Here is an 8,213-nt window from a genome sequence, read left to right on the forward strand (position 1 = left end):
GAGAGAAACTTGATAACTCGTTTTAGGAATGAAAAGGAGAGATCACTACTGATATGACAGAGATTCAAAGGTTAATCAGAAACTACTTTGAGAAACTCTACACCATCTAAAAATGAGAACCTGGAAGAAAATGGATAAATTCTTGGACTCTTATAATCTTCCCACGGTTGAAGGAAGAGGATGTAGCTTATCTAAACACACCCCAATCAACTATTGATGAAATTAAAACGGTAACCAAAGGTCTGCCGAAAAACAAAAGCCCCAGGCCCAGATGGATTCACTAATGAATTCTTTCACACTTTCCAAGAGGAACCTACTACCAATCCTTGCAAGACTCTTTCATGAAATGGAACAAACTGGGAACATTTTTCAAATAGCTTTTATGAAGCCAACGTCACCCTGATACCTAAACCAGACAGAGATACTATGAAAAAAGAAAATTACAGACCAATATCGCTGATGAATGCAGATGCAAAGATCCTCAACAAAATCCTGGCAAATATTTGATCATGTGTCTTTTTAATTTATTTTAATTTTTTCAAAGTTTTTGGGCTTACTCCTGGCTCTGTGCTCAATTACTCCTCGTAGTGCTCAGGGCGCTATATGTGTTACTGGGGATTGAACTGCAATCACTATGTGTATGTTTTTAATAAAGTTTTACAGATAAAAAGGATACATTTAGTAAAGAAAACTGAGAAGGGGGCCGGAGAGATAGCACAGTGGTAAGGCATTTACCTTGCATGCTGCCAACCCAGGATAGGACACGGTTCAATTCCTGGTATCCCATATGATCCCCCAAGCTTGCCAGTAGTGATTTCTGAGCACAGAGCCAGGAATAACCCCTAAGCATAGCCTGGTGTGGCCCAAAACCAACCAACCAACCAACCAACCAACCAACCAACCCAACCAACCAACCAAACCAACCAATCAACCAACTAATCAATAACCTTAAAAAAAAAAGGCAGAAAATAGGGGCCAGAGTGGTGGCACAAGGGTAAGGCATCTGCCTCTCCTGTGCTAGCCTAGGACAGACCACTGCTCGATCCCCTGGCGTCACATATGGTCCACCAATTCAGGAGCTATTTCTGAGCACATAGCCAATAGTTACCTGAGCCTCATCGGGTGTTGACCCCAATCAAACAAACAAAAGACATAACCCAGAATATTGAGAAGAGAGCTGGGCTGACTTATTCACTCAGTCAATTTCTTTTCCAGCTCAACATTTTCTGTGTGACATTAGCAATGGGATAAAAATAAATAATGAAAATGCATCATTTTTGCCTTAAAGAATCTGCAATAGGGCAAGCAGATATTTATCAAATAATCCCAGTTACTTAAATGCAAAGTTTGGGGCACTTGCTATGAGGGCCAACACAAGAGGGCCATGAGAGTCTGAGAGGGAAATGACCTCTTCTAATGGATTGCAGCAAAGACAACATTAACGAATGAGCTGATAGTTAAAAGGCAAAGGAGCAGGGCTGCAAGAGGGGGAGCACAAGATGAAGGGGTCCTCCACTGGTGGATCATCCAAGCAGCAGAGGTGTAAATGGACACACATCAAGAGCAGGAAGATTCTAGCACTGAGGGTAAGTATCCTTTTCTTGCATTTTATAGAAGAACAAGTTGATCTTGTTCGTGGGGTGGCAGGAGTAGCAAATGAACGCAGAAGGAAAATTAATGATTCTGTGAGTCATTTTGCTTTATGCCAGATTATTACAAGCCAGTGATTATTAAGTCTCAAAGCTGTTTTATTTTACAGAAGAGCAGGAAATATGTTTCCTGGGGACTAATAATATTCAGACCTGTAGCTTTCTGTAGGTGTGCCCTGTGTTAGGCAGCAAATGTATTTCCAGAGAATTGTGTCTAATTCACATTTTTGTAAATTGACTAATTTTAAACCCAGCATGAAGTAAGCTTTATAAAAAGGAAACCTATGGTGCATCCTTTTATAAAGTACAACATCTTTTTGAAAAACAAGTGTGCTTTGTAAATCTCTCCTTTAGTGGAAGAAAATAAGGGAGCAAAGATGCTGAGAAACTTGTATTCACTTCCACCTAAGGATGCAACAAATGAGCAGCTTTGTTTCAAATGCCTGGGTCTGTAAATATTTTAGGAGGAAAGCAGCATCTTTTTGTCATCTTTATTATTTTTAAAAAGAAAGCTTGTTGAGATAAACAATCTTTGGCTTCATTTTAATTGGAAATTTGCAACTACTGGAGCATTTTCAGGATACTCTTTTCCCCCAAAAGAATGGAGCAGGTGTCTGTTTTAAAGATCAGCATTTTCTTTTTTCAGGTTCTCCTTCAGTGCTGCTCAGAAGATAAATGATTTTTTGTGTGGCAAGAGCCAGCATTGATTTACTTGATTACTTTCATTCTCAGGGAGTTGATGTAATAGTGCTACTGCAATGTGTCTCTGATGTTGTGGGATTGCGTGGTCCCAAGATTCCAGTGACACTTTTATAGACATTACCTGGAGATTGATTGCGATAGTTTCTTTCTTCTGTAGTTGGATTATAGGTCTAGTTGATTTGGAAGTTATCTAGAAAGAGGAACTTTTTCCAACTGCTCGTTTTCTTCTGAGATTCATGGATTTCTAAAAAAAATTTTCTTATGTCTCAGTCTCATGGTTTTTTATATTTGATGAAGAATAAAACACAAAATGTACTTAACCTTTATCCAGATATAAAACACATACTTTCAGTGATAATGAAACTATTAATAACTTCTTATTATAAACATTTCAAAAGTATTTTGTTTCTTGGGATGATTATTTACTAAAAGTCTAGGACTTATTTTAATATTCATGCCAAGAAAAATAAATGTACCTTTTAGTAAATTCTAATTTTCAAGCATTTTCTTAAGATCAGCCTGAAGAGGACCAGAGATAGTACAGTAAGTAGGTGCTTACATTGCCTGAGACAGACCTAAGTTGATTCCCAGCATCTTATATGGTCCCCAGCACATTGTCAGGAGATCAGGAGTGAAACTGAGCATGAGACCAAAAGTAACTCCTGAGCATTGTCAGGCATGACCCCAAAACAAAATTAAACAAAAAGTTAGCCCCCCAAATAGCTACCATATGACACTAGGAAAATATTTAAATTGTATATATACTATAATATTACAAATAATTGGTACACAGAAGATCTAAAATACTTCCCATTTTATTATATAGCAAAAAAAGATGTTATTAATTTATAGCTAAATTAACTGATTTAAATTAATTAACTGATTTAATTTTCCTCTATGTTTTTCATTCTTTTTTTGGGGGGGTCACACCTGGCAAAGCTCAGGGGTTACTCCTGCCTCTGTGCTCAGAAATTGCTCCTGGTTGACAGGGAGAACATATGGGATGGGACAGATTCAAACCACCATCTGTCCTGGATCAGCTGCATGCAAGGCAAATGCCCTACTGCTGTGCTATCTCTCCGGCCCCTGTCATTCATATTTTTAAATGACAAACACACAGAAAATTAAATATGTGTGCTAATATAGCTATGAATTAATATAACTATATATTTTGATTATTGGGTGTGGCCATACTTCTACCACCAAAATGCAGATGATATGGATTATAGGAAACTAATATTGCTGGCTCTTATGTCATTAAAATGACCATCTTACCCAAAGCTCTATACAGAGTCAATGTAATGCCTCTATGGAAAATGGTATGGAAATTTCCCTCTGGACTAGCTTTAAGTCTGGTATCTGGTCTTCCTCTGCCTGTACCCTCCTCCCCATTTCTAAATTTCCTTTCCTCTGCTTACTCTGCATTTCACTTGTCCTGTCATGCTTACTGGCTTCTCTGATTACATGCTCCTCACCAGGGAACACACACCTCTAGTGCGTGTGCATGAATGCTCACCTGTGATGAAATCAACATGTTGGTTTTTTAACTATCTGACACTAAACAGCTGTTGAATTGAATCAAAGTACATTGAAATCCTAAAACCTGATTAAATATCCTTAAATCCATGCAGAAAAATTAGTGAAAATTCATAAAGGAATAGAATTAAATAAAATCAAAAAAGAACAAATGAGAGCTGTTGTTTGATAATAGTTTCTCTCTGGGGGGAAAAGGATGGGAGTCAGATACACTTCCTAACATCAGGACTGATGGAACTAAGTGGATCTTGTGACAAAGGCTCCCTAGGAAAGGCCACTTGAGCGTCATAACAGAGAGGTATAAGACATCTGTGAGTATTTTTGTTCAAATCCAGTCATTCACCTTCCCACAAGTCTCCTCTTCCCATGTCCCTGCATCAGGGCCCTGGTCCTGTCCACTGCAATTAGAACAGAAATGAACAAATCCATGCAAAACAGTTGGCTCAACTTAACACACAAGGGAAGAAAAAGATGCTTTGGTGGGTCATTGCATCTGAGCTTTGGGTCTAGCTTTCTCCTCGGTATTTAAACCTTACTCAGTGGGTAAGCAGACAAGCCCAGGGAGAAACTGAAACCGAGTGAGAGGGAGGTGCCTGAAGACTGGCAGCTTAGCACATGACAGTGTTGTTTTGCCCTTTCCGGGGTCCAGAAGATATCCTTTACTAGAAGCCCCAGAAAGTAGCAAATGTAGAGGGGAATAGGGGAAAATGGTTATTCAATCAAAAACAAAACAAAACAAAAACAAAATGGAGTTGGGCTTTTGAGTAGTACTCTCCTCAGTTCAGAGAAAAAAACAAGTCTGATGAACTGATTTCTACTGGCACAAAAGAGAGATGGAGAATGCTAATGTGAAGAGATTAGCCACAATATGTACTTACTCCCTCACAAATAATTTACAAACAACCAGTTTGGCTGTGGAAAGAATGCTTGGTGAGGAAATATAGGAAAGGGTCAAAGGGAAAGGAGAACAGGAGTAGGAGGAAGGCATTTCCAAAGCCAACAAGTTATCTTAGAGTGGTCTAAGCAATTTTCTTCATTATTGGAGGCAACTGCCCAGCCCCTACATCACTCTGTCTCTGTCTATGAATCTCTGGAAAATTCTGCTCACTTCCCTTAGCCTTGCTTATCTGAACTCTGCAGTCAAGAAGAACACATTGATAAATCTCTTCATATTGAAATAAGATCCCCATTCCCTCAAAAGAAAAAACTATCTCTGAAGCCATCAAAGCCAGGTTATCTTTTGAAAAGCTCAAGTGACCTTAGTCTGCCTAAACTTTGAAGAATTTCCTGCTGGTCTTTATAGAGGTTCAGTGGAGCAGGGAGTTGTTTTCAGTTATTTTTAAATGCTAAAATGATGATGCAGGATTGGGTATTTGGGTGATTCCAAAGGCAAAACTAAAACAGGAGTGGAAACTAATGGAAAGCAGATGCCTGGGGAAAATGACCATCAAAGAACTTGAACTTTGCGAATGGAGTAGTTGGTGAAAAGGGTCAAGGTATCACCAGGAGGCATCTGAGCATTTTTCTGGAGGGGATTCAAGCATTTGAATGAGGCGAATTAAGGAACCACATGTTCATAATCTGTAGTTTGCAAAGTCCTCACTCTGGTGAGCTGCTCCAGATTATAGAGATTTTATCAAGGGCTGAAATGTGTTACATGCAAATGTATGAATGTGACATTGACCTTATTTAATATTACTGCAGAGGAGGTCAGGACCAACAATTAGAGAACATAGGGATATAGTTCAGGTGAAAAATAAAGCCCTGAATTTGATTCCTGGAACTCCATCCTCCACTCCAACAACCTTTGAGGTTCCCTGAAGCTACATTTCACTCATACCTCACCCCATCACCATCAGGTTTGAGTATTACTAGAAATGGCCCCTAAAAATATAATGAAGGCCAGGGATGTGACTCAAAGAAAGAGTGCAAATATTTTGCATGCCAGAGGGCCGGGGGTTTAATCCTCAGCACTGCATAACCACCACCAAAACGCCAGGTATGAAGCCAGAATTGGTAGTAATCCTTTCACACTGCCAGTTGTGACTCAGAAGCAGAAAATAGAAAGACACAGATAGAGATGAGAGGTACAGAGATAGAGGAAAATATAAGGAAAATTAAAAAGCATACAAAAAGCACAAGAAGGAGAATGTGAAAGTAGAAAATGGGAGGAGAGGGTGGTGGAGCAAGAGTGAGACTGTGAGGACAGGAGAGGAGAGACTGGTTAGAGAAACAGAAACATGCTTATTCAGACTTTGTTTTTTATTCACAAAGGATGTGCACACTTTCTATCTCCTTTGGCACTATTCTTACAGCTATTGTGAGAAGATGCACTCTCTCCAAAATATGGCAAATAATGCTAGATTCTTGGGCTATTCTGCAATCAGTAAGGCCTTAAGAATGAGATGCTTCGTGACATGGGCAGTAGGAGTTCTTGCACTTGGGACGGTCAGATAGCCAGTATGGCATCTTGTCATATTTAATCCTTTGCTCCAGAGTACTTTATAATCATTACCTGATCTTTATGGCATCCCTGACAGGCAAGTGGTGCCATTTCTGATTTAAAGATGAAACAATGGAAGCGATTTAAAACTATAGCAGTGAGATTCAGGACTGCAAACAAAAGCTAAAACTCTTCCTCTGTCAGTTTTCTGCTTAGGTTCCTTGATTAACACTTTCAAGCAGCTATTCTTGAGCCAATGTTGGCCTACCCAGATGCTTTCTGAAAGCCTGGGCATGCTGGGTGTAGTGCTTGAATGGGAGATTTCCAACTTGGAAGGTCACAGGGGCTGCCATCTCTCGATTTATCCGAATGCCAATAGCTCCTCCCAAATATTAATTCTGTGGTCTTGGCTTTATGCTTTTTCTTCTTAGTATTTTAGTCACTAAACGACTAAAGTTTGCGTATGTATACAGTGGTCAGTGGAAGTGTGTGTGTGTTTTTGTGTGTATGTATGTCTAAATGTATGTACTTTTGTGGGTACATCTGAATTGTATGATTCTTGCTTTACAGTCCTTACTTCCTATGTTCAAAGAAAGACTGAACTTTTTTTCACTGTATCATTTTGATAGCAAGCCTGTGAATACTAATGAGAGAAAAAATATTTTTCTGGGGAAAAATATTTCCGTGCATCCTGACATTTTTGGCAAGTCGTTTTCAAATCATAATGGAAAGTTTTGATAAAGTGAATTACCTTTTGTGCTGAGTTGTTTTCTTTGTATTTCTCCATGCCTACCATTCTCTTGGTTTTCTATTAAATTATTATTTTTGCTGTATTACTTTACAAGTTGTAATTGCTTTGTTATCGCAGAGAGAGAAAAAAGTGGGTTTCATTTTATCCTTTTATCATCTAGTATCTCAGTGAATGGATTGTAACACTCCTCATTACCATAGTTTTGTTCTGCACAGTTTTTAATGATAATTGCCCTTGTCATTTCTTGTAATATAAGCTATAGAAATCTTCTGCTTAAAGAAGAGAGAGATTAACAAGTCATAATATAGTTCCTAACTGAATCCTAACAGGATATTTTATATTTCATTTGAAAAGCATTAATTTAAGGACAAGGCACTGATGAAATAAACAAAAGATGGACCAGCATATTTGAGACTGAACATTCTTTGTTGGGCCCACTAATCCTTCTGACACCTTCAAATATATAATTTTTCCTCTTTCTGTTTCTTGCATGCATACTTCCTATATCTTTTTTAAATGCTAAATGTCTTTCTGATTTTGAACTTAATGATTTTTTTTTGGTCACACCTGGCAGTGCTCAGGGGTCACTCCTGGCTTCACACTCAGAAATTGCTCCTGGCAGGCTCGAGGGACCATATGGTACGCCAGGATTCGAACCACCGTCCTTCTGCATGCAAGGCAAATGCTCTACCTCCATGCTATCTCTCTGGCCCAACTTAATAATTTTTTATATGTAAATAATTCTTTATTTAAATACAGTGATTACAAACAATTGTAGTTGGGTTTCAGTCATAACAGGAGCAACCCCTTTCACCCATGCAACCTTTGCATCACCAATACCCCCATATTTTCCCTCCCCCACCCCCAGCCTGTATTTGAGACAGTCTTTCAGGGATCATTTCTGTAGTATTGATTTTGAACATCTGTGCTTGTGATCTGAAAGCTTCATAAGCTCCATACCAACCTCTTCTGTCAAGGTGGGGTATTCCCTGTCACTTTAATCAAGGCAACCCTGTAGGACTACTTGGGGAAATAAGCACGGAAGAAGGAGTTAGTTAATCTGTGGAACAAATAAGGAAATCAAGTTGCTGTTGAGCAAAGAGCTTCATGTTAAAACATAATCACAGGGTGA

The sequence above is a fragment of the Suncus etruscus genome, chromosome 4 (genome assembly GCF_024139225.1).
Source record: "Suncus etruscus isolate mSunEtr1 chromosome 4, mSunEtr1.pri.cur, whole genome shotgun sequence".
NCBI lineage: Eukaryota > Metazoa > Chordata > Mammalia > Eulipotyphla > Soricidae > Suncus > Suncus etruscus.